The 26,227-nt window shown below is 45.2% G+C and overlaps 1 protein-coding gene across 3 annotated transcripts in view; it reads right to left on the bottom strand.

Moving 5' to 3' along the window:
* The window catches only part of APP (amyloid beta precursor protein), a 365,769-nt gene that overhangs the window by 194,838 nt on the left and 144,704 nt on the right, over nucleotides 1–26,227 (bottom strand). The gene's annotated exons all lie outside the window — the stretch shown is intronic.

Raw genomic sequence — 26,227 nt, 5'->3', positions numbered from 1 at the left:
ATATATATATATATATATATATATATATATATGTATATATATGTATATATATATATATATATATATATATATATATATATATATATATATATATATATATATATACCTACACACACATATACAGACATACACATACACACACATACATACATACACACATGCATACATACACACATACACATATATATACACATATTATATATACATATATACATATTATATATACACACACATATATATACAGTGCCTACAAGTAGTATTCAACCCCCTGCAGATTTAGCAGGTTTACACATTTGGAATTAACTTGGCATTGTGACATTTGGACTGTAGATCAGCCTGGAAGTGTGAAATGCACTGCAGCAAAAAAGAATGTTATTTCTTTTTTTTTTTTTAAATTGTGAAAAGTTTATTCAGAGGTCATTTATTATTCAACCCCTCAAACCACCAGAATTCTGTTTGGTTCCCCTATAGTATTAAAGTATTTCAGGCACAAAGAACAATGAGCTTCACATGTTTGGATTAATTATCTCTTTTTCCAGCCTTTTTTGACTAATTAAGACCTTCCCCAAACTTGTGAACAGCACTCATACTTGGTCAACATGGGAAAGACAAAGGAGCATTCCAAGGCCATCAGAGACAAGATCGTGGAGGGTCACAAGGCTGGCAAGGGGTACAAAACCCTTTCCAAGGAGTTGGGCCTACCTGTCTCCACTGTTGGGAGCATCATCCGGAAGTAGAAGGCTTATGGAACTACTGTTAGCCTTCCACGGCCTAGACAGCCTTTGAAAGTTTCCACCCGTGCCGAGGCCAGGCTTGTCCGAAGAGTCAAGGCTAACCCAAGGACAACAAGGAAGGAGCTCCGGGAAGATCTCATGGCAGTGGGGACATTGGTTTCAGTCAATACCATAAGTAACGTACTCCACCGCAATGGTCTCCGTTCCAGACGAGCCCGTAAGGTACCTTTACTTTCAAAGCGTCATGTCAAGGCTCATCTACAGTTTGCTCATGATCACTTGGAGGACTCAGACAGACTGGTTCAAGGTTCTCTGGTCTGATGAGACCAAGATCGAGATCTTTGGTGCCAACCACACACGTGACGTTTGGAGACTGGATGGCACTGCATACGACCCCAAGAATACCATCCCTACAGTCAAGCATGGTGGTGGCAGCATCATGCTGTGGGGCTGTTTCTCAGCCAAGGGGCCTGGCCATCTGGTCCGCATCCATGGGAAGATGGATAGCACGGCCTACCTGGAGATTTTGGACAAGAACCTCCGCTCCTCCATCAAGGATCTTAAGATGAGTCGTCATTTCATCTTCCAACAAGACAACGACCCAAAGCACACAGCCAAGAAAACTAAGGCCTGGTTCAAGAGGGAAAAAATCAAGGTGTTGCAGTGGCCTAGTCAGTCTCCTGACCTTAACCCCATTGAAAACTTGTGGAAGGAGCTCAAGATTAAAGTCCACATGAGACACCCAAAGAACCTAGATAACTTGGAAAAGATCTGCATGGAGGAGTGGGCCAAGATAACTCCAGAGACCCGTGCCGGCCTGATCAGGTCTTATAAAAGACGATTATTAGCTGTAATTGCAAACAAGGGTTAATCCACAAAATATTAAACCTAGGGGTTGTATAATAATTGATTTGTAAGATTTATGCATCTGTTAATAAATCCTGCTCTTGTTTGAAGCTTGCAGGCTCTAACTTATTTGCATCTTGTCAAACCTGCTAAATCTGCAGGGGGTTGAATACTATTTGTAGGCACTAATATATATATATATATATATATATATATATATATATATATATATATATATATATATATATATATAGATATCTGTCTAATATATAAAGCTGAGTGTATGTATGTATGTGTATGTATGTCTGCTAAAGGAATTTGCACCGTCACATTTACAAACAAAAATTTTCACAGACACCCCATTTGACTCAGGAAATAGACTGTTTTGAAGGGAAATTTTAACCCCGCGCTTTACAGTTAAACGACAAAAAACCTGCCTCCATTAAAGTCAATGGAGCTGGGAGCCACAATGCAGCCAGAACTTCAGAAAAATGCACAGGCACGCCCTTAAATGGAATGTTGGCATGTCATAATGTAGCCAGGGAAAGAGTCAGACAAAGAGACAGACAAAGAGAGAGAGACAGACAGGGAAAGAGAGAGACAGACAGGGAAAGAGAGAGACAGACAGGGAAAGAGAGAGACAGACAGGGAAAGAGAGAGACAGACAGGGAAAGAGAGAGACAGACAGGGAAAGAGAGAGACAGACAGGGAAAGAGAGAGACAGACAGGGAAAGAGAGAGACAGACAGGGAAAGAGAGAGACAGACAGGGAAAGAGAGAGACAGACAGGGAAAGAGGACAGACAAAGCCAGGCAAAGAGATAGAGAGACAGACACAGAGAGAGACAGACAGAGAGGGGAACAGACAGACTGGAAAAGAAACAGAGAAACAGCAACGCTGGGTACTACACTACACTGAATATTATATATTTGATAATTTTACACACACACACACACACACACACACACACACACACACACACACACACAGTATATACATACACACTCAGTGTCCTTGGATGGTGATGTCAGTGGGCATTTTGATTTCACATGGGGAAGATATAATCATCCTGAACCCGAGAGCTCCCGCTCTGACAAGGGCAGTCCACACCTGATCCTCTCTGTGGCTGCCCCTCATCTGCCCATCTGTCTATGACAGTCTACTGCATACGTGAGGGGTACTTATTCAGTGACCCTGTGTAAACAACGGTGTGCAGTTTTTACCTCACCTGGTGAGCCCATGTGTTGGGTGAAACGCATCGGGAGACATGACTGGGCAGAAGAGGGCCAGCCACAGTGAGGGTCTGGTGTGGACTGCTCTTGTAAGTGCAGGAGCTGTTTTGGATGATTATATCTTCCCCATGTGAAATCAACATGCCCACTGACAGCACCATCCAAGGACGCTGAGGCTACTACGGACAGGACCCATCTGCTGAATGGGTGAGAAGGTTCTATGTCCGCCCGTTTTATAATGTTTGTATGATGATGAGAGCATAACTAATGTCTTACAGGACCACTCTCTATGTATGTTCAGGACTGATACTCCCTATTTTTTGTGCCCTGAGGTTGTTTTTTGCATTTACAGAAGTGGTTGGGACATAGGTGATTACTATCACTATATCCATCTGTTCTTCTTATGCATTCCCTCATGTGGGTAACTGTTTGAAGGTTTTTATTCCACTGTAGGATGTATGTGCTACCCTGAATCTTATTTAGGAACATTAAAAATATTTTAATATTTATCCTCCCTTGGTGCTATATCTGAATAATGTCTAAACTGCTGCCAACAAAATGAGTATACCTCTCAGTGAAAATGGACATATTGGGCCCAAAATGTCAATATTTTATGTGACCACCATTATTTTCAGGTACTGTCTTAACTCTCTTGGGCATGGAGGTCACTAGAGCTTCATAGGAGTCGTTGACCTCTTCCATCCTACATGACGACATCACAGAGCTGGTGCGTGTTAGAGACCTTGCGCTCATCCACCTTCCACTTCAGGAGGCCCCACAGATGCTCCATGGGCCAGAGACATCGTGGGTACGGAAAGTATTCAGACCTCTTTAAATTTTTCACTCGGTTTCATTGCAGCCATTTAGTAAATTCAAAAAAAGTTCTTTTTTTTCCTCACGAATGTACACTGCACCCCATTGTGACAGAACTCCCCCCCAGAAATGTAGAAATTTTTGCTAATTTATTAAACAAGAGAAACTGATATATCACATGGTCATAAGGATTCAGACACTTTGCTCAGACACTCATATTTAAGTCACATGCTGTCCATTTCCTTGTGAAACTCCTTGAGATGGTTCTACTCCTTCATTGGAGTCCAGCTGTGTTTAATTAAACTTATAGGACTTGGTCTGTGAGCTGTGAGGTCTTATATAGACAGGTGTGTGCCTTTCCAAATCATGTCACACCAAATGAGAATCATGAAGTCAAAGGAACTGCCCAAGGAGCTCAGAGACAGAATTGTGGCAAGGCACAGATCTGGACAAGGTTACAAAAGAATTTCTGCAGTACTCAAGGTTCCTGAGAGCACAGTGTCCTCCATAATGCTTAAATGGAAGAAGTTTGGGACCACCAGAACTCTTCCTAGACCTGGCCGTCCAGCCAAACTGAGCAATCATGGGAGAAGAGCCTTGGTGAGAAAGGTAAAGAAGAACCCCAAGATCACTGCAACTGAGCCCCCAGAGGATTCAGTAGGGAGATGGGAGAAAGTTCCACAAAGTCAACCATAACCGCAGCCCTCCACCAGTTGGGCCTTTATGGCAGAGTGGCCTGAAGGAAGCCTCTTCTCAGTGCAAGACATATGAAAGCCTGAATACAGTTTGCAAAAAAACACATGAAGAACTCCCAGACTATGAGAAATAAGATTCTCTGGTCTGATGATATGAAGATAGAACTTTTTGGTAATAATGCTAAGCAGTATGTGTGGAGAAAACCAGGCACTGCTCTTCACCTGCCCAATGCAATCCCAACAGTGAAACATGGTGGTGATTGCATCATGCTATGGGAGAGTTTTTCAGCTGCATGGACAGGACGACTGGTTGCAATTGAAGGAATGATGAATGTGGCCAAGTACAGAGATATCCTGGAAGAAAACCTCTTCCAGAGTGCTCTGGACCTCAGACCTGGCCAAAGGTTCACCTTCCAACAAGACAATGACCCTAAGCACACAGCTTAAAATAACAAAGAAGTGGCTTTAGAACAACTCTGTGACCATTCTTGACGGGCCCAGCCACAAGCCCTGACCTAATCCCAATTGAAAATCTCTGGAGAGACCTGAAAATGGCTGTCCACCAACGTTCCCCATCCAACGTAACGGAACTGGCGAGTATCTGCAAGAAAGAATAGCAGAGGATCCCCAAATCCAGGTGTGAAAAACGTGTTGCATCATTGCCAAGAAGACTCATGGCTGTACTAGCCCAAAAGGGAGCGTCTATGCAATACTGAGCAAAGGGTCTGAAAACTTATGACCATGTGAGATTTCAGTTTTTCTTGTTTAATAAATTTACAAAAAGTTCTAAATTTATTTTAGTGTACATTAATGAGAAAAACAATGAACTTTTTTGAATGTCCTAAATGATTGCAATGAAATAAAGAGTGAAAAAATTAAAGGGGTCTGAATACTTTCCGTACCCACTGTGTTTGGCCAGTCCAGCAACTTTAACCTTAGTTTCTTTAGCAAGGTATTGCCACTGATTTAACTATGCTCTACTCTTCTACCAGTTCTGCAACAGAACTCTGACAAATGTAGCTCTGCCACTCACTCGAATCTGCTAAACCACTGTGCCATCACCACACAGGATTCAGCATTAAACTTAACGACATTGCCCTACATCCTTCAAAAATAAACTCTCCTAAGTCTGTAGCTTCAGAAGCTTCCATGTTTCCAGTTCTTGACTTCTTGTTGCCACCAAGTTACAAGAGCCTCCATTGTGCCACCTTGGGGCACCATCATCTGTCCGTATTGCATATTAACTGTTCATCCGGACCTAAAGCAAAATTTTATCATTCAATTTATTAGTGGATAATCAAATTACGGGTGTCATGACATCTCTATTGCACTGCCTCAGTCACTGCTATGAGGGAAAAACAGAGCAATGGGTATTATCCACACAAAAAAAAAAGGGGGGGGGGGTGAGGATAATCATATGCTCACCTCGATGGATCCACTGGTTATTCTGCACTGCTGGCCAAAGATGATGCTGGGTGTTATTTAAAAATAAAATTGGTTTATTAATTTATACGTGTTTTGTGGTGTTCTTTTCTCCGGATAATAAAAACTAGGAATCTTCGAAACGTGTATAAATTCATAAATGATGTTTTTTGGAATAACGCACGGCATCATCTTTGACCGGCAGTGTAGAATAATCACCAATCGTCCTTCTTTCCTACTGCCTCAGACAAGACCAACTCAAAAGGGCCCGATTAATCAAAGTTTTGCTTCCAGAATTCATAAACGTTGTAAAGTCACAATATTTTGGCAGAAGCTGAGGATGCGCTAAAATTTTGCAACTGTTGGTGGTCTCATGCCAATTCCATCCAGCTCCGAGAAACCCGAGAGGGACTTTTCTGGCAACAAATGAATTAAGAAGCATGTGTGGCACCCCTGGGGCTCAGTCGCCACAGGGTATTGCAGCTGATTTAAGGTGCAGTACTTATTCCGGGTAAGAAGAGGTTAACCACTGGTGTTTTCTAGCTTACTCAACACAATGAGTCAGCAGTTACACAATACACTAAGGCTATGTGCGCACTAGAAATGTGAAGTTTCTCAAGAAAATTTCTTGAGAAACTTCTGGGAGTGAAAGATTTCCGGACCTCCGGAAAAAATCCGCACCAAATCCGCATGCGGATTTGCCGCGGAATAACCGCGATTTTCCCGCGGGTGGTTCCCTGCGGATTTTTGCAGGCTGTACTGCCGAAATCCGCAGGGTACCTGCGGAAATAATGGACATATTCATTTTCTCAAGAAAGTTTCTCGAGAAATTCTTCTCAAGGAAATTTCTTGAGAAAAAGCCGCACCAGTGCGCACAGCTATTTTTTTTTACCATAGAATTTGCTGGGAAATGTCTGCACAAAGATTGCAGACATTTCTCAAGAAATTTCCGCGGCAAATCCGCGGGTAAATCCGCGGGTAAAAAGCTCTAGTGCGCACATAGCCTTAGGTGGTTTCCCGCCAGAGTGGACTGCAGGTGGGCACCATAGCAACGGGTTTTCCCCAGCACTCGTGAGCCATCAGGAAGCTGGGGGCTGCCTGGGGAAGGGAGCGAGCACACACAGTTTCACTTAAGAACAATTTCAGGAGCGAACCGTCTGGGACACAGCAGAGAGAAAAGCTTGAGACAGAGAGGAGCAAGGCCACTGGGCGGATGCTGAAAGGCTCCCCTCAGAGGGGCTGACCGGGTACCGGGCAGACCGAGAGAGAAGCAGGAGACGACCAGGTGGAGCAGTGAGACAGAGGATCAACACGGTAGCCGGAGGGTGAGCCCCAACAGCTTTTTCGGGACCGGTGCCACACAGGGTGCAGAGCTCTGGGATAGAACATACTTCACGATGGACTACTAGAATCTGCAGGGAAGGGGGATTTCACGTCCCATTGCCCACCACCAAAAGTCCTGGGGCACCAGCAGTATATAGAGACAGGAGCCACGGCCAGGTTTATAACAAGTTTTGCGCTGCCTGCGTATGGGACGGCAACTAAAGCCAAGGACACTGGGGTCCCCAAGTAGTTTCACGCCACAGGGATTCACACTACAAGGCGCAAGGAGGAGGATCTCACATGCTTCATAACACCGGTGTTGACCTCTGATTCATCCAGGATCGGCTGGGGCCCATCACGGCGATGACCGGTACTCTGAGGGCGCAGCACACGAACTGTGAGTAAAAGACCTGGAACCGCAGCCCCTGTGTGAGACTGATTTGCCGCCGCCCCACGCTTCGGCGCCGATGGCCCTTCCGCCATCACCACCGTCCTTTCCTGGGGCTCGCTCTACCTGTGGGCAGCTGGACTATTTCAGCTGCAGTAAAATCAGCCCCGGAGGAGAGCAACATATCGCATAAGCGGCTAATCTCCGGCCGCGCACCATGGGTGACGCTGCAAAGCAAGCCCCCATCCCCTACTACCCGTTACCTTGCACCCTCTTATGTAGCCGATGGGGCCACGGAGCCGGGTCAAGTCATTCACAGCAACCCCAAATAGCACTGGCTCAGTGACGAGTAGCCCTGCAGGTCCCGTGGGGCGCTACATATGCGCCTCTTAATAAATCAGGAGAATGTGACTCCAGCATGCCCCATCATCAAGACGGGTGTGAACAACGCCGACCTTGATCAATCAGGGCCAAAGATTGGTAACACAAGACAGAAACAATAGGTGAGGCTACCCAGAGAGGACTGGTGGTATGTCTACTCTATTCCAGTCTACCGTGACTTAAAGGGAATGTCCATTATCTCTCTAAAAAAAATATTAAAATAGTCTTTTCATTCTGTTGCCACCTCAGATACCATTGTCTCCCTTTTACAACCTATTTATCAAGGCTCACATACACATGCATTAAATACAGACTGTCAGAACAACTGCTCTCTCCCAGCTCCTCCTACGTACACCAAACTATCCAGTGTTTTCTACTAGAGGTTCAGACTCTTACGACAGCAGCTTGTACCTCCGCTGCACAAAAGGATGGGTCATTGAAATTCAAGGAACCAGGTCCTTCTCTGCCCCAACATCACCTGTCGGGAGGCCTGCATACACATTTGATGGCAGTAAAAGCCATTTAGGAAAATATTTAGTTTTTGCTGAATAATGACATTTGGTAGGTGGGGGGAGGATTTAAAAGCTGTTGACAATCCCTTTAATTGTAAACCATCCTTTCTTGCTGCAAAGAATATGTAAGGATTGCGTCATTCATTGGTTCTAGACTACCTCAACTACCAACTCAATATGGTGGGAATGCTAAAAGGAAACTATTCATTCCCCCGGGGACAGTATTCTTTATAGAGGTGTTTCACTATGCAGCATAAGTGGCCACATCACTGTAAAAGTCATAGGGAAGGCTTTTCTTAAATACCTTGAGTAGTACATTCTGCCTCTGAGCGGCGCTATTGTGGTCCGTTCATCCCCATCACATGACCCCCAGGCTCCGTGACCTCTGAGATCCGGTGATGTCACATCAACTTCCAGTTGACCTGACATCACCGAGGCGGCCCCAGTCTTCCTTAGTGACTGGGCTGTGGGCTCAGTTTCACTGCACGTGACAGTCCAGCATTGCTCCTTCATGTGGCGCTCTGCAGCGAAGGAGAGAGCTTGTGAGATGCTTGGCTGTTACAAGCGGTGAAACGCTGCCCGCAGCCCAGTCAGTCAGGAAGACTGGGGCTGCCTCGGTGGTGTCAGGTCAACTGGAAGTTGATGTGACATCACCGGATCTCAGAGGTCACCGAGCCCGGGGGTCACTTCATGGAGATGAGCAGATGGCAATGGCACTGCACAGAAGCAGAATGTGTTACACAAGTGTGATACCAATGTGATATGACTGAAAGAATGTGTGATTAGATAGGAATCATAATCAAAAGATAGGAGTGATCCCAGATATTATTTGACCTATCAATAATTCAGTATCAAAGAGATGTCCTTTGGATAACCAATTTCACTATGACCAAAGAATAAGATAATGAGGAAGTCACATTTACAGTTCCACTTACCGGAAACTTGTGGTTGGCTTAAAGACAGGTTTAAGGAAGCTTGCATATGAAATTTACGGCTCATTGCAATATTTCACTAACACTATGGTCAACTGTGGTCGGTCAGTTGTCAACTGGCAGGATGTACAAGTAAATGTGCAGGAAGCTGCTGGTGCCCACAGCAGTTTGTGGTCAAGTTACATGAACATGACTCAGCTGTCACATGCTGGTGACCATTTAAACACAACCTACAAAGTTTTCCTATAAAATTACACCGGACTCGCTTAATGTTAAGGGAAACCTTCCAGGACATTGAAGTGTACGTACGCACTGTTCCTGTGATGCAAGATGCCATGTTGTTTCCTTATCATTAACTCGAGTTCCCTCCGATGTGAAAGGATTGCTACAACAAACGGTAATGTTGATGCATATTTCTGTTATTGTATAAGTTTCTATGACTATAGTTCTAAATGCCTATGTACCATTGATTATATTCATGTGCTATTAAAATAAATAGTATCTTGCTATAAAGAATATTAGTATTCGTGCCTGATTAGGATATCAGTGAGCGCTTCGTAAGTACGGGCTTTCAGCCCCCTTTTTAGTAGAATTTAGCAAGACAACAAGGTATCTGCGAAAAGTCTTCTCTATGAGTTTTAGGCTATGTGTCCACGGTAGAATGTACCTGCGGATTTTTCTGCATGAAAATCCGCGACTTTACCGGCAAATCCGCACCTTTTCAAAGGTGCGGATTTACCGCGAATTTACCGCGGAATTGCCGCGGATTTTGATGCAGATTTTTTTCCCCCCCCCATTCTATAGCCAAAATCCGGATCAAAATCCGCAACAATAATTGACATGCTGCAGATTTTTCCGGATCAAAATCCGCGGCAAATCCGCCGCGGAAAAATCCGCAGCATGGACACAGAATTTCCAAAATGCCATTGAAATGGCTTGGAAGTGCCGCTGCTGCAGATTTTCGGAAAATCCGCGGCTTTTCCGCGAGAAATCCGCGGCAAAATCCGCGCATTTTCCGCAGCGTGGGCACATAGCCTTACAGCGATGTGGCCACTAATGCTGAGGAGTGATCCATCCCTTTAAATACCATAGCAGCTAATTTAATAATAAGAGCCTAAAGTCCGCTTTACACGCAACGACATCGCTAAAGAGATGTCGTTGGGGTCACGGAATTTGTGACGCACATTCGGCCTCGTTAGCGACGTCGTTGCGTGTGACAAGCAGGAGCGACCGTTAACGAGCGATAATACTCACCATATCGTTGCTCGTTGACATGCTGCTATATTCCCAAATATTGTTGCTGCTGCAGGTACGATGTTGTTCGTCGTTCCTGCGGCAGCACACATCGCTATGTGTGACACCGCAGGAACGAGGAACCACATCGTACCTGCGGCCGCATGCAATGAGGAAGGAAGGAGGTGGGCGGGATGTTCGTCCCGCTCATCTTCGCCCTTCCGCTTCTATTGGTCGCCTGCTTAGTGACGTTGCTGTGACGCCGAACGAACCTCCCCCTTAGAAAGGAGGCGGTTCGCCAGCCACAGGGACGTCGCTATGCAGCTAAGTATGTGTGACAGTTCCTAGCGATGTTGTGCGCCACGGGCAGCAATTTGCCTGTGACGCACAACCGATGGGGGCGGGTACGCACGCTAGCGATCTCGCTATCGAGATCGTAGCGTGTAAAAGCGGCCTAAGTCCGATTCTACACTAACAATCTTGTGATGTCGAACGTTAAAAAGCGCTCCCAAGAGACCAAGTCAACAATAGCAGAAAGAGAGGAGATCGTGCCAACGTCAACTGACGTCTAGCGAGCAGCGGAGGAAGCATGAAGCGAGCGGGGGCTTTGTATAAGCTCAATAGCGGCTACTTTACAAAGCACGATGGCCGGTTTGACATGGGGTTGATCAGTAGTATTATATGGGTACTGTGCTTGGTATTATAGGTCCTAATAACTGGTTTACGAGGCACTGTGGCCGGTATTGAAAGGGGCATTCAGAATACAATATGTACACACGATGATTATACAGAATGGCTGCAGGTCGTTTGGACATGTACGCATTGTAATAACCAAATATTTATACAGCTAAAACATGGCTCAAAAGTATTACAAAGCAAACACTTTCTTCATAAGAAAAAAACATTTATTTCTGATCTAACAAAAAAATACGAACCTTTAATGGTGTTTTTGTTCTCGGTAATGCCGCCCCGGGCTACATGTTCTCTGGAAGGTAATATAAATATTGCAGGAGAGGAATATTATTGTATTAAAATTAGGCAGCCATTAACTGTGACAATTGTAAACCGCTCGTGGATTGCCAATTATTTTGACATTCAGTGAAGAAAAATGTTACCTCCTTGGAGAGCATTATTTCAGGGCTTATTCTTAAGAAAGCAGAGTTCTAGCTCAAGACCCCAAAATTCTGAAGCATGTATTCACATGGGACTATCATTTTAGTCTACTCTACGCTGAGGGTTAAGCACATTTGCAAATGTATGGCATTGATTATAAATCAGGTTCTGCACCCTGCCTTCAGAGCTGAAATCTCACAGCATTTACTACTGGATGACTGTATGTGCACAGCTTGTTAGGAGTCCTACAATGTAGAAAGAGCAGAATTAATTCTGGGTTTTGGGGAGTTGTGGGGGGGTTTTCATTAACAAGCTTGTCAACGTTTTTCTCTAGCAATCAGCAGAATTGCAAACGAAGCTCTGGGGTAACTTAGGGTACCGTCACAATTTAGCGACGCTCCAGCGATCCCACCAGCGAGTGGACCTTGTCAAGATCGCTGGTGCGTCGATACATGGTCGCTGGTGAGCTGTCAATCAGGCAGATCTCACCAGCGACCAGCCCCCAGCGACGCGTGGAAGCGATGCTGCGCTTGGTAACTAAGGTAAATATCGGGTAACCAAGTAAAGCATTTCGCTTGGTTACCCGATATTTACCTTGGTTACTAGCGCACACCGCTTTGCTTATTTACCCGATGTGTACTCTGGCTACGTGTGCAGGGAGCTGGCACTGGCAGCCTAAGAACAGCATACGCTAGTAACCAAGGTAAATATAGGGTAACCAAGCACAGCGCTTCGCTCAGTTACCCGATGTGTATCTTGTTTACAGCTTACCGCAGGCTGCCAGAAGCCGGCTCCCTGCACATTCAGATCGATGCTCTCTCGCTGTCACACACAGCGATGTGTGCTTATCAGCGGGAGAGCAACGTCCAAAAAATGAACCAGCACTGTGTGTAACGAGCAGCGATTTCACAGCAGGGGCCAGATCGCTGCTCAGTGTCACACACAGCGAGATCGCTAACGAGGTCACTGCTGCGTCACAAAAACCGTGACTCAGCAGCGATCTCGCTATGTGAAGTACCCCTAAAGGCCCCGTCACACTAAGCAACATCGCTAGCAACATCGCTGGTAACGAACAACTTTTGTGAAGTTGCTAGCGATGTTGCTGTGTGTGACATCCAGCAACAACCTGGCCCCTGCTGTGAGGTCGTTGGTTGTTGCTGAATGTCCTGGGCCATTTTTTAGTTGTTGCTGTCCTGCTGTGAAGCACAGATCGCTGTGTGTGACAGCGAGACAGCAACAACTAAATGTGCAGGCAGCAGGAGCCGGCTTCTGCAGAGGCTGGTAACCAATGTAAACATCGGGTAACCAAGAAGCCCTGTCCTTGGTTACCCGATATTTACCTTTGTTACCAGCCTCCGCCGCTCTCACTGCCTGTGCTGCCGGCTCCTGCTCTGTGCACATGTAGCTGCAGGACACATCGGGTTAATTAACCCGATGTGTCCTGTAGCCAGGAGAGCAGGGAGCCAGCGCTAAGCAGTGTGCGCTGCTCCCTGCTCTGTGCACATGTAGCTGCAGCACACATCGGGAAATTAACCCCATGTGTGCTGTACTAGGAGAGCAGGGAGCAGCGCACAGTGTGCGCTGCTCCCTGCTCTCTGCACGTATGGCTGGTCACTGGTTGCTGGTGAGCTCACCAGCAACTCGTGTAGTGACGCTCCAGCGATCCCTGCCAGGTCAGGTTGCTGGTGGGATCGCTGGAGCGTCAAAGTGTGACATCTCACCAGCAACCTCCTAGCAACTTACCAGCGATCCCTATCGTTGTTGGGATCGCTGGTAAGTTGCTTAGTGTGACTGGACCTTTAGGATCAGTAAACCCTAAGTAATGTATTTCTAAATTGATAACACTTTGGCTTAAAGATTAAAGGCACATAAAAAATAGGAATCAGCACTAAAACCACAAGAACTTTCAAGAGCTGCTAAAGTTAAAGGGAGCCTGTCACCAGGTTTTTCCCCTACGAGCTGCGGTCACCACCAGTGAACTCTTATATACAGCATTCCAGAATACTGTATATAAGAGCCCAGGCCACTGTGTATAAAGTTCACATACACATTAAAGACCTGCAGAACAGCCGCTCTCTCCCAGCTCCTCCTCCGTGAACTGAACTATCCTGAGTTTTATACTAGACATTTAGGCATCTACGACAGCGGCTTGTACCTCACCTAGGGGGCAGTTCAGTTCGATAAGCAGTGCTACTCTCGGTCCCGCGCCTCCTCTCTGCTTGAGATTGCCGTCCTTCTGCCCAGCTCCGTGTGAATGATGCATCCTGTGTCATTCACAGAGAGGCCTCCATTGCGCTCCTGTGCATTTTACTGCACAAAGTACTGTAATGTGCAGGTGCCAGAAAAGGTGAAAGAACGCCCACGCATGCGCACTACAATACTTTGCTCTGCCCTCAGCTGAGCATATCAAAGTGCGCATGCGCAGAAGCGCAAAGGATGCCTCTGTGAATGACGCAGGATGGTGTCCTGCACAAGGGGCTGGGCAGGAGGAGGGCGATCTCACAAGATGGAGGATGCGCCGGACCAAGAGTAGAGACACCTATCGGACCGGACTTCCCCAGGTGCTTTATACATTATACAAAGCAGCCTGGGCTCTCGTATACAGAATTCTATAATGCTGTATATAAGAGCTCACTGGTGGTGGCCGCACATCATAAGGAAAAAACCTGGTGTGGCGCAGAGAGGTTGCTTCCAGAATATAGAGGGCCATGAATGTGGAACGAGACCAGACTAGGGCTGGGTGCAAACTATTTCTGTATAAACGGATTTGGAAAGTGGGAAAATGCAACTCGGGACCACAGTTAAGAATTACCGCAAACAAATGTACGTACACCCGGCTGAAAGAAACAGGATCAGTGTTCAAGTCTAGGTAGCCCTTCCAATATCTCAGGAACTACCGGAAAACAATTTACCTAACAGGGAAACCCAAAACAATGCTAGAACACCACTTATAAACTACTAAACTAGGACTGAATATGCTCAGCTCCGGAGCCGCCCAGTCCACTGATGGCGGCCACAGCCGGGTACTGCACATCCGCCTTGTATTCAAATCAATAGGAGGCAGTTGTGCAATGCCAAGCCCGCTATCAGAATCTAGGGCAGCTCCAGAACTGAGCATTCCCTGCTGTCTGCTGCCGCTACCGAGAACAGCTGATCAGAGGGGGAGCAAAGTGTCAGATCCCAGGCCAACCAGACATTGATGACCTATCCTAAAGGCAGGCCATCAATGTAAAAGTAGTGGACAACCCCTTTAAAGTAAAATTAAAAAAAAAAAAAAGAATAAAAGAAAATAGTATATTAAAGGTTAAACATTTCCAAAACATATCCAAAACTCTTTTGCCCAACAGCCCACTTTCCTGCACTTCTTGTTCAGTCTCCCAATTACAGCTTTAGGACCCGTATACACTGCCCGATCACAGCTGCTAAAGGACCACCAGTCGGTTATATACAAGCCAACCAGTAATATTTACTATGCTGTGTAAAAGGTACGACAGGAATTCCATGCGCAGAGAACAATCGTAAGGCTGGGGCCACACGGGGATTACTGCGATACCCTCGCATGACACTCGGCTTGCGCTGGCAGTACAGCAGAGCCGAGTGTCATGCGACTGAGGGCCGATCGTGCGAGCGGACCTCAGCTGTGGGGGGCGGGCCGGCGCTGAGGAGGGGAGGGCCGGCGCTGAGGGAGGGATTAATCTTCCTCTCTCCTCCTTAGCCAGCTATTGCCATTCTCGCACTGCACTCATGTTACACCGGTGTATCGTGAGTGCAGTGCGATTTTTCTCTCGCCCCATAGACTTGAATGGGTGCGAGAGACAACAGGATCGCATTACAGTCACAGCATGCTATGATTGTTTTCTCGGTCCGATTAGGGCTGAGACAATAATCACTCATGGGTGCTGACACACAGGCTAATATTGGTCCGAGTGGAATGTGATTTTTTTATCGCACTCCACTTGCACAGATTTACATGCCGTGTGTCTTAGGCCTTAATATGATCATTCTGTGCATAGAACAGCATATTATCAGCAGCATATCTCCAGCTTTCCCAGGATGATGTACTGCCCATACTGCTTAAAAATATGGTAATTGCGCCAGACAGAGCAATTTGTCAGTCTAATTAGACTGGCTGATAATCGGGAATGAGTATTCCAACAAATATTGGACTCTCTATATGGGACCTTAGATATTTAGCCAAAAATATGGCACTCTCACCACTGGAAGTCACACTTAATTCATCGCTTTACAAATACCGGCAAGTTAAGGTCCAGTCACACTAAGCAACTTACCAGCGATCCCAACAACGATAGGGATCGCTGGTAAGTTGCTAGGAGGTCGCTGGTGAGATGTCACACTGCGACGCTCCAGCGATCCCACCAGCAACCTGACCTGGCAGGGATCGCTGGAGCGTGGCTACACGAGTTGCTGGTGAGCTCACCAGCAACCAGTGACCAGCCCCCAGCGCCGCGTGGAAGATGCTGCGCTTGGTAACTAAGGTAAATATCGGGTAACCAACCCGATATTTACCTTGGTTACCAGCGCACGGAGCTACACGTGCAGAGAGCAGGGAGCAGCGCACACTGAGCGCTGGCTCCCTGCTCTCCTAGTTACAGCACACATCGGGTTAATTACCCGATGTGTAATGCAGCTACATGTGCACAGAGCAGGAGCCGGCACTGACAGTGAGAGCGGCGGAGGCTGGTAACAAAGGTAAATATCGGGTAACCAAGGACAGGTCTTCTTGGTTACCCGATGTTTACATTGGTTACCAGCCTCCGCAGAAGCCGGCTCCTGCTGCCTGCACATTTAGTTGTTGCTGTCTCGCTGTCACACACAGCGATCTGTGCTTCACAGCGGGACAGCAACAACTAAAAAATGGCCCAGGACATTCAGCAACAACCAACGACCTCACAGCAGGGGCCAGGTTGTTGCTGGATGTCACACACCGCAACATCGCTAGCAACGTCACAAAAGTTGTTCGTTAGCAGCGATGTTGCTAGCGATGTTGCTTAGTGTGACGGAGCCTTTAGCCATAACATGTAAAACCTACAAGTGAAGCTGATCTCACACCAGCGTATTTTATTTTTGCATCTGTCTTAAGGCAAACACTGCAAAGACCTTGAGAGATTCTACATTGTTATATTGACTGGGTGATAAATATTCCCCAATGTGAGGCCGCTCGTCAGGAGAAAAGAATGTCCATTAGTTCGGCCTGGAATGTTCACAACTCAAACAATAACTTTTATGATTGAGAAAAGTGTTAAAAGAGTAAACAAAGTGCGAGGGCAATAGTTTCATGAAGACAAAATAGAAGCTACAATACGCTCCCTTAGTATACAAAGGCCCCGAATCACCAAGCCTGATGTTCTACACAAGGGTCTGCTTACAGAAGCAAGCGGGCAGCACATTAAAGGGACCGGTTATGTAAAAAAAAAATGCTTTTCTGTAATGTGACCTGAAGACAGCATGCTGCAAGTGTTAAAACAGAGACTTCAACCCTGACTCTGTTCTCTTCTCTTTTTTTTTTTATTTACCTGCAATGTTAGCTTAAGCCTCATATCTTTATAATTAGTGGGTCTCAGCAGTGAGTTGTAGTCAGACTCCTAATCTGTGATTAGCCGCTTCTCTCTGAGGAAATATGTACTGAAAGCCTGGTGTGGGGACGGGGGCAGCTCTGCTACATGCAATATCGAAAATCTTTCCCTGTATCAGAATGGCTGCAGCTACTAATCTAAGTGATATATCATTGAACTCAGGGCCTCTGTCAGCATCATGCTGCTCTCAGATGAGGTAGAAAAACACCTGCTGACAGATTCCCTTTAACCTGCAAATATGAGGGTAATCTGCAGACAAATAGCGGTCACTAGCTGCCTGGCACCTGCACTACACTGTCCAAAATTAACTTTATTCCTCCCGGCAGCCTTGGACGTTTAGTCATAGGGGAGGCGCCGACACGGCTTCAGTCACTGCTCTGTGCACAGTGAGTGCACCTCTAACCAAGCCCAACCCTGAATTTACAGCCGGCTAAACTGCTGAGTGACTGAAGTCGTGTTGGCACCACCCAAACTTTGAGTCTACCGGGAGGAATAAAGTTAATTTCCTCCCGACACTGGGGCTCTCCGTGCAGTAGCCGTGCAGCTTCAGAACGCTATTAACCTGCAGATCAATCCCATATCTGCATGTTAATAGTGTTTTGGGTTTGTTAAGAAATGTATTCCATTTACATTTCTGTAATGATTAATGCCACTGTGTTGGCAGCGCTTGACCATGCCTCCTTCCGCTAGGCCCTGCCCATCTTTCAAACTTGATGGACCCCCTGGCCAGGACTGGTGTAAAAACAACAAAAGTTGTAAAATGTTTGCACATCTTCGAGTTGACTGTCCCATTATGAATGTACAGAGCTGAGAAGAGTATACAAAACCTCCACTCCATTCAGACAGAGCTCTTCAGAGTCATGGTCTAAGGATTGCTGAATGTCCCAATGACGGGACCCCAGGAGATGAGGAAATTATCTCCTATCCTAAAAAAAGTTTGTTTAAAAAAACTGAGAGCGTCCTCAGTAGTTGATACCTTTTAGTGGCCAACTGAAAAGATGGTAATGGCAAGCTTTCCAGACTACTCAGGTCTCCTCATCAGGCTCCGTATAACACAAAATCTGAAGAGTCACATATTTATACACAAATAAGGAATAATGTTTGGAACACCAATTCTAAGTCTGAACTGGGTGCAAAAACCTAAAAAAACATCACTATGGGGAGATAAGGTATGCACACCAGCGACTATGTAAGGGGAATACATGAAATAGCAGAAACTGCTGTGTGAATACTGACTTGAAAAATCCAATAGCTATATGAAGAGTGAAAATGTGAAAAAATGGAACCTGCATTACTGCCATGAACATATGAATCAAGAGAAATTTAGCTACTGAATTGATCAATGCAATAGAGCCCCAACACTACGCCAAAGTATTTCTCTACGTTGGGGTCCCTAGCTTGTGTGTCTCCTCTCATGCAGTTAAAAAAACTTACCGTGTATGGGACGCTGAGACCCAGGCTATTTATACTAGTTTCTGCTATTACATGTATCCCCCTTGCATAGTCACTGGTGTGCATACCTTATCTCCATATAGTGATTTTTTTTAGGTTTTTGCACCCAGTTCAGACTTAGAATGGTGTTCCAATCGTTATTCCTTATTTGTTAGTATTTTTTCGTTTGTGAACCCTCCCCACCACACCTATTGCCAATCCATATCATACGCATAAATAGCCTGGGTCTCAGCTTCCCATACACGGTAAGTTTTTTAACTGCATGAGAGGACACACACAAGCTAGGGACCCCAACGTAGAGAAATACTTTGGCGTAGTGTTGGGGCTCTATTGCATTGATCAATTCAGTAGCTAAATTTCTCTTGATTCATATGTTCATGGCAGTAATGCAGGTTCCATTTTTCACATTTCATTCTTACATATAGCTATTGAATTTTTCATGTCAATATTCACAGCAGTTTCTGCTATTACATGTATTCCCCTTACATAGTCACTGGTGTGCATACCTTATCTCCATATAGACATATTTATACACAACAGGACGTAGAATGGGGCAGTAAAAAAAAAACAACAAGTTATGTGAAGCAGAACTATCACTATGGCAAGGGGGCAAACTGTTATGGCCATAAATATTGCAGCAGTTCATAGATTAGCAGTGTGAAAGTTTTATTGTCCTCTGATTGGGGTCTGGTCCAGGCTGTGATGCCCCCAGATGCTCTGAGGAACACATTTCTTAATTCAGACTCTCCTGTCTCTTTGGGACTTGAAATTTCCTTTCAATACCAGCAATTTCATGTCCATGATGCTGTGGTCTGGGTTAAAAAAAATGTTTGGCCACAGGTAGATCTATCCTTATATCCCCATCTTATGCGATGGTTTTTTTTTTTTTTTTTTATAGTAGTTTTCATATTGTTGTAGTTTATTACTCACTTTGGGTTACTTCTATTGTTCTTGTTGTTGTTTTGCATCCTTATTTAAAAGGTATTTATATTGTAATCATGTATTTTTTTTTTTTAAAGGGAACCTGTCAGGTGCACTCGGATCTTACAGTGTGTGACTGTGCAGGGCTGGAGATTCAATGTACGCAGCATTTGGTCTGGACGTGCGAGCACTGACAATCACACGGAGGTGACCTGTGCATCGTGCGGATTAAGGGGGTCCTGAGCCCTTGGTCATACTAAGGGTGCCCCAAGGAGCTGTCCTTTATATATCAAGCAAAGCTATACAACTAAATAAGTAAACTCCTATACGTCATGTATGAGTTTTACAGTAGGATTGTATAAGTAGTTTAAACAGCATTTTATGGGTAACAGATTCTCTTGAATGTATTGTGAATAAGACTTATTCTTGTCTTTATTTCATCGCTTTTCATGCCTTTTGAAAATGCACAACGCCTTTCCCCTCCCCACTTACTACAGTCACTCACAAACAAAGTAACTGCAGCTGCATCCCCCTCACGCCTAACGTAGCTGTAAACCACTCATTTGAAATTTCGGAAGGAATATACCACCATCTAGAGCTGCTGATGGTTCAGGTGTATGTAGAAGTTACGAGAGATAGTGGCTTATATGTGGCTAAAGTAAGATATTCTACAAGGTTTGATAAGCTTACACGCGCTACTGATTTATGCAAAATGATTGGTAGTTTAGGATAAAAAAAGGGCAAGATCCAGCACACATTATTCCATTCTGTGTTTGTTTGGCAGGAGGATATGGATAATAATGCCATGTGTAATGCCTGACATAGCACACAGAACAATAAGACAATCGTGTGCATCTCTCCTGCCTATTCTGACAACTCCTAAAACCAGGTCCAGTAAAATAAATGTTCTGGGGCCATATGAAATATTGACTGCTGCGGAGACACTAAACTCCATGCTGTTGCGCAATATTATTTTACATCAATTTTAATGCTTAATATTGAACAGAATTAAAGGTTCTTATATATAGTATGTATTTTTGGCTTGCACTCATATATATATATTAGTGCTCACTTCAGTTATATGTAGTTTTTTTTCTGAATGTGAACACAGCTCCGCCCCTTTCGGCCATGTTTTTTCCATCTCCTATATAAGAAAGTCCTTAGTTACCCCTCTCCACCCATAGCAGTTTTTAATTGCAATGAGATGACACACAGTTAGGGTCACAGAGCTAGGGACCCCAATATAGAGATATGCCTTGACGAGGCCTTGGGGCTCAGTTACATTGATCAATGCGATTGCTAAATATCTCCTTTTTCCTAATATTCATGGCAGGTATGCAATTCATTATTCACATGTTCAAATTAGCAAGTAGCATTTTTCATTGTATATTCCAATATTTTTCCATATGCTTGAGGCATTATACCATTATCTAAGTTTGATGTGCAGCCTTATTCTTATATACAGAATTAAAGGTTGTCGGTCACTACCAAAATCAATATTAAAGAATCCCATACAGTGATATAGGGGATTTAGCCCCTACAAAAATCAAACTAGGATTTAAAAGAGGATATCTTGAAGCACTATTGACATGACCAAGAGTCTGCTGCCCAGTTATACCCTCTCATTCTGCATCTTGAGGGCCTTCCCCTATTTAATTGACAGTGCTCACTTCCCAAACCAAGGGCTTTCTGAACTCGCCGTGTGTGCGCATGCGCAGCGACACTGTGTGAGCAAGGGGGCATGCACACAGCGTCAGTGCACGCACACACAGTGAAGGTGGGCAAGTTCTCCTCCCTGGCTCTTCTCAGCAGACACTACTTTCTAGGCTTCCAGGATATGGGGGTTCTCCAGCACAGTATGATAGCTACTTACAGCTCCCACAAACAGTACCATGGTATATTATCTCCACACACAGAATGATGCCCCCACAAGCACTGAATGAAGAATAAAAACCTATACACCTCACCCATTCCCCTCATGTGCTGCTCCGCACTGAGCAGCATTTGGACTAAGGCTCTGCTTTCTACACTTCCAGGATATGGGGGGTTCTTCAACACAGTATGAAGACAACTTACAGCTCCCACATACAGTACCATGACCCCATGGTACATTATCCCAAACACAGAATGAGGCCTCCAAAAGCACTGAAGTTAGAAAAAAAGAAAAGCTATACACCTCACCCATTCCCCTCATGTGCTGCTCTGCACTGTGCAGCATTTGGACTAAGGCATTGTTAGGGTGAACTCTTAACCAGAGATCACTTGTTGCCTACTGCCTGGCCTAATTGGTGTGGATCGAGTGCATGCTTGAAAAATTAGATCAGACACAGTCGGCTATTCATCTTTCCTCGACAAAAGTCGGCCCAGGCTCTGCCTGATTTATTCAAGGGCATGCCTTTATATAACCTAGGAAAGGGGCATGGTCGGCTCTACAGTGAGCATACTTGGACGTGTCCATTGGTCAGTGAGTTGAACAATGTGTTAGTCCATGAGTTGATTGGTGGGCGTCATCGTAGGTGGGTCTATGACGTCATTGGATGGATCCATGGTGATGGGAGGTACGTCATCTGGTGGATCCATGGTGATAGTAGGGTCTGTGATGTCATCGGGGGCCATCTTGGGTTCCTCTGAAGTCTGACTGGCTTATGTATAGAGAATTTATTTAATTGAACATACTTCTCACAGTGCTCTATGTCCAGAGGTTAATGAAGTATTTCATCTTATGGCTCTCCTCATCAGCTTTGCACAGCAGGCATGATCTAGCGAGGTCATCGCACAGGCTACACTGAGACTCGGACACAGGCTGAATGGTGGAAGAAGGAGCCTGTAGATACCGTTGAAATTGAGATTCTGGGTGAAGAGTTGGCTGTGTGGTACTGTACGCCATTGTTTCCATTGGTTGTGCAGGCCAGAAAGAAGCAGCCAAAGAGCCAGATGCATCCTCCGGACTTGCCCAGGTCTCTTCTTGAGTCTTCGTGAATGGACCCCAAAATAAAGCAAGTCCTTTTACACTACAGCCTGGATTGTAAGACCATCCTTCACTTGTTGCAGGTGCTTTCATAGTACCAAAGTTCAACATCATGACTGCAAGACGCATTTCACAGTCTCTTTTTTTAAGACAAGAACCGTAAGTAAAGTAATCAATCAATCTCCATGGAGACTAAATCCACACAGATACTGACGGCATGGCTTGACACTAATAACTTTCTTAAAAGTGACTATACATCACCCGCGCTGACAGTATAAAGACAGACAAGCCACGGTTTTCGGTACAAATGACTTTTTTAGCAATACTTAAAAAGATGTCATTTCCCATATCTGTCAGACTGACGTACGACAGGACAACATCATGGGTAGCAAGTCTGCTCTCAACTGGTGAAGGAAAGAAACCCTCCACCTGCGCACGGCTGACGGTTAACACTTGAGGCTTTGTGTCGAGTAGAAGATTCTCGGAGATGAAAGGAAATTCTCTAATGACCAATTTGATTTGTTCTATCTAGTGATCCTGATGAAAGCGCAGAGAGAACTTTCCGAGTGCACCGCCGTTAGGTACCAGAAGTGTCTGCAGTTACACCAACCAATTAGTGGTTTAAACCTAATGAACCACGGACTGTAAAGTCTCCCAATAGCTAACGACTGTCAATAGACTCATTGAAAAGGTCAAGAAGAAGAGGTGTAAACCAAGTCAAGAGCAACTCTATAACCTGCCCATTTAATTAAGAGCTCAATAGTAGGATAGTAAATCTATTCTTTGTACTAGTGCATAAAAGTGTTCTGCTATCTATACCATGAAAAGACGAACAGGCCAAATGCAAGATCGGACATTAAAACAGTTGTCCAGAATAACTGGGCGATTTTCTTGGCCATGACTCAACCAGTACATGGTGCACCTACGTCACACAGACAATTGCAAAACTATCAGACTATCATGGGAGCATTGGGTTCTGCTCAGATTGCAGATTTTGACACTCCACCTGATAGTTTCTCAACACAGGCAGCCTCGGGTGTCAACCTGCTGTATGCTGATTCATAAGCAGGCTAGCAAGAGTTAGGGGCACTTTGCACACTGCGACATCGCAGGTGCGATGTCGGTGGGGTCAAATTGAAAATGACGCACTTCCGGCATCGCATGCGACATCGCAGTGTGTAAAGACTGGATGATACGATTAACGAGCGCAAAAGCGTCGTAATCGTATCATCGGTACAGCGTCGGCGTAATCCATAATTACGCTGACGCAATGGTCCGATGTTGTTCCTCGCTCCTGCGGCAGCGCACATCGCTGTGTGTGAAGTCGCAGGAGCGAGGAACGTCTCCTACCGGCCTCACTGCGGCTTCCGTAGGATATGCGGAAGGAAGGAGGTGGGCAGGATGTTTACATCCTGCTCATCTCCGCCCCTCCGCTCTGATTGGCCGCCTGCCGTGTGACGTCGCAGTGACGCCGCACGACCCGCCCCCTTAACAAGGAGGCGGGTCGCCGGCCACAGGGACGTCGCACGGCAGGTGAGTGTGTGTGTGAAGCTGGCGTAGCGATAACTTTCGCTACGCCAGCTATCACCACATATCGCTGCTGCGACGGGGGCGGGCACTATCGCACTCGACATCGCAGCATCGGCCTGCGATGTCTTAGTGTGCAAAGCCCGCCTTAATCTCTGCTAATCTATTTGCTCCTTTAATCGCATGTTGTGGGGAGACCCATCACATCTGTTCCACTCTTATTTATGCTGGTGAAACCCTTCTATCCATGCCAGCTATAGTTTTTTCTATATTGGTCTGGGAGGTGTAGTTTCACAGACTATATGGAGAGACGGTATGCACACCAGTGACTATGTAAGGGTAATATATGAAAAGCAGAAACTGCTGTGTGAATACTGACATGAAAAATCCAATAGCTATATGTAAGAATGAAAATATGAAAGCCGAGACAAATGAAAAACAGTTTTTCATTTGTGAACCCGGCCCCACCCACACCTATTGCCAATCCACATTATACGCATATATAGCCTGGGTCTCAGCTTCCCATACACGGTAAGTTTTTTAACTGCATGAGAGGACACACACAAGCTAGGGACCCCAACGTAGAGAAATACTTTGGCATAGTGTTGGGGCTCTATTGCATTGATCAATTCAATAGCTAAATTTCTCTTTATTCATATATTCATGGCAGTAATGCAGATTCCATTTTCATATTTTCATTCTTACATATAGCTATTGGATTTTTCATGTCAGTATTCACACAGCAGTTTCTGCTTTTCATATATTCCCCTTACATAGTCACTGGTGTGCATACCTTATCTCCATATAGTGTAGATTTTTTAGGTTTTTGCACCCAGTTCAGACTCAGAATGATGTTCCAGACGTTATTTCTTGATTAATTTCACAAACTGTCTGTTGAAGGTTGTGCTTTTTGCTTGGTATGGTTGTGAAGTGTACTTCCTTCCTGCTCTTGTTTTTCCTCCCGAATCTCTTTTAGTCTTTACCTTTGTGTGTGCGTGCTGCGTGACAAGAGTTTTGGTTTTTCCCTTCTCTCCCTCTCTGAGGTTTTCAACACACGCTAGTCCTGTCCGTTCCCGGGAGGAGTGGAAAATCGGATCAGGACTGGTCAGGAGCAGGGCCAGGAAGCAGACTCAGGCCTCTCCACCATCAGGAGTATCCCTGAGATTAAGAATAGTATAGGCTCCTTAGTTTGAGGGTCCCCTATACAAACTTAGGGGTTCATAGATCAACACTGCGCAGTACGTTTGGCAAGCAGCAATGCGGGTGGTTCACAGTCGTAGATCCGTTAATGGGAATAGCATAGCTGATAACTTGTGGCATTTGGTCAGATCATTGTGATCCTAAGGACTGACTATTGTGATCTAGAGCACCTTTTTGAATGGACAGGAGGGGCGAATACTCGACCTCCACTTCATTCATTGTCCATGGGATTGCTAGGAAAAAAAAAAATACAGAGCTCATCTATTTCCAGCTGTCCTACAGACCGTGAATGAAGTGGAGGTCGAGCTCATGCACTTTAGCTTCATTTCACGCAGACCCCTTTTTGGGGGTTCCCACAGTTCTATTCACAGGGTCTTTGGGAGTCCCATCAGTCACAGGAAGACCCCTAGTGATTAGTAAGTGGCCTCCTATTCTATGGAAAAAGGATAACTTGCGATTTTGGGAAAACCCCTTCAATGTGTATCTGAGAACAATCATCTATATATCTAAGGCCATTGAGCAAATACTGAGTTATTGTAAAATCCTCAAATCCTCCTAGATTATGTTACGGTTATGTCCTGTGTGATCCGCACATTTGGTCATATCTACCTTTCATGCCTTTGAAGCGCCAACATGATACATGAAATGTGAGATCACAAAATCCTCTTTACATAATTGCAGCATAAAGAACGATTGTCGTTAGTCTACGGGGCGGCTCCAATATCCTACTCTTCTTACATTTTTCTTGACCTTTGAAGGAAAGTTCAAGTTCTGAATATACTTCCCGGGTGGTGGAGCGGGGTAATAATGTGGGAAGAGAACATGTTCCCATTATATGGCAATACAGCATTGAAGAGGGCGCTAGGCTTTTTAGAGTTAACGCCTTTGTATCGTTGTATGGAGGTCATCTGCGTTGAAACCCTACCATGAGCATAGAAGACC

Source organism: Anomaloglossus baeobatrachus, chromosome 2 (genome assembly GCF_048569485.1).
Source record: "Anomaloglossus baeobatrachus isolate aAnoBae1 chromosome 2, aAnoBae1.hap1, whole genome shotgun sequence".
Taxonomy (NCBI): Eukaryota; Metazoa; Chordata; class Amphibia; order Anura; family Aromobatidae; genus Anomaloglossus; species Anomaloglossus baeobatrachus.
Note: the sequence above shows the minus strand (reverse complement) of the source record. Positions and strands in the feature narration are given on the sequence as shown.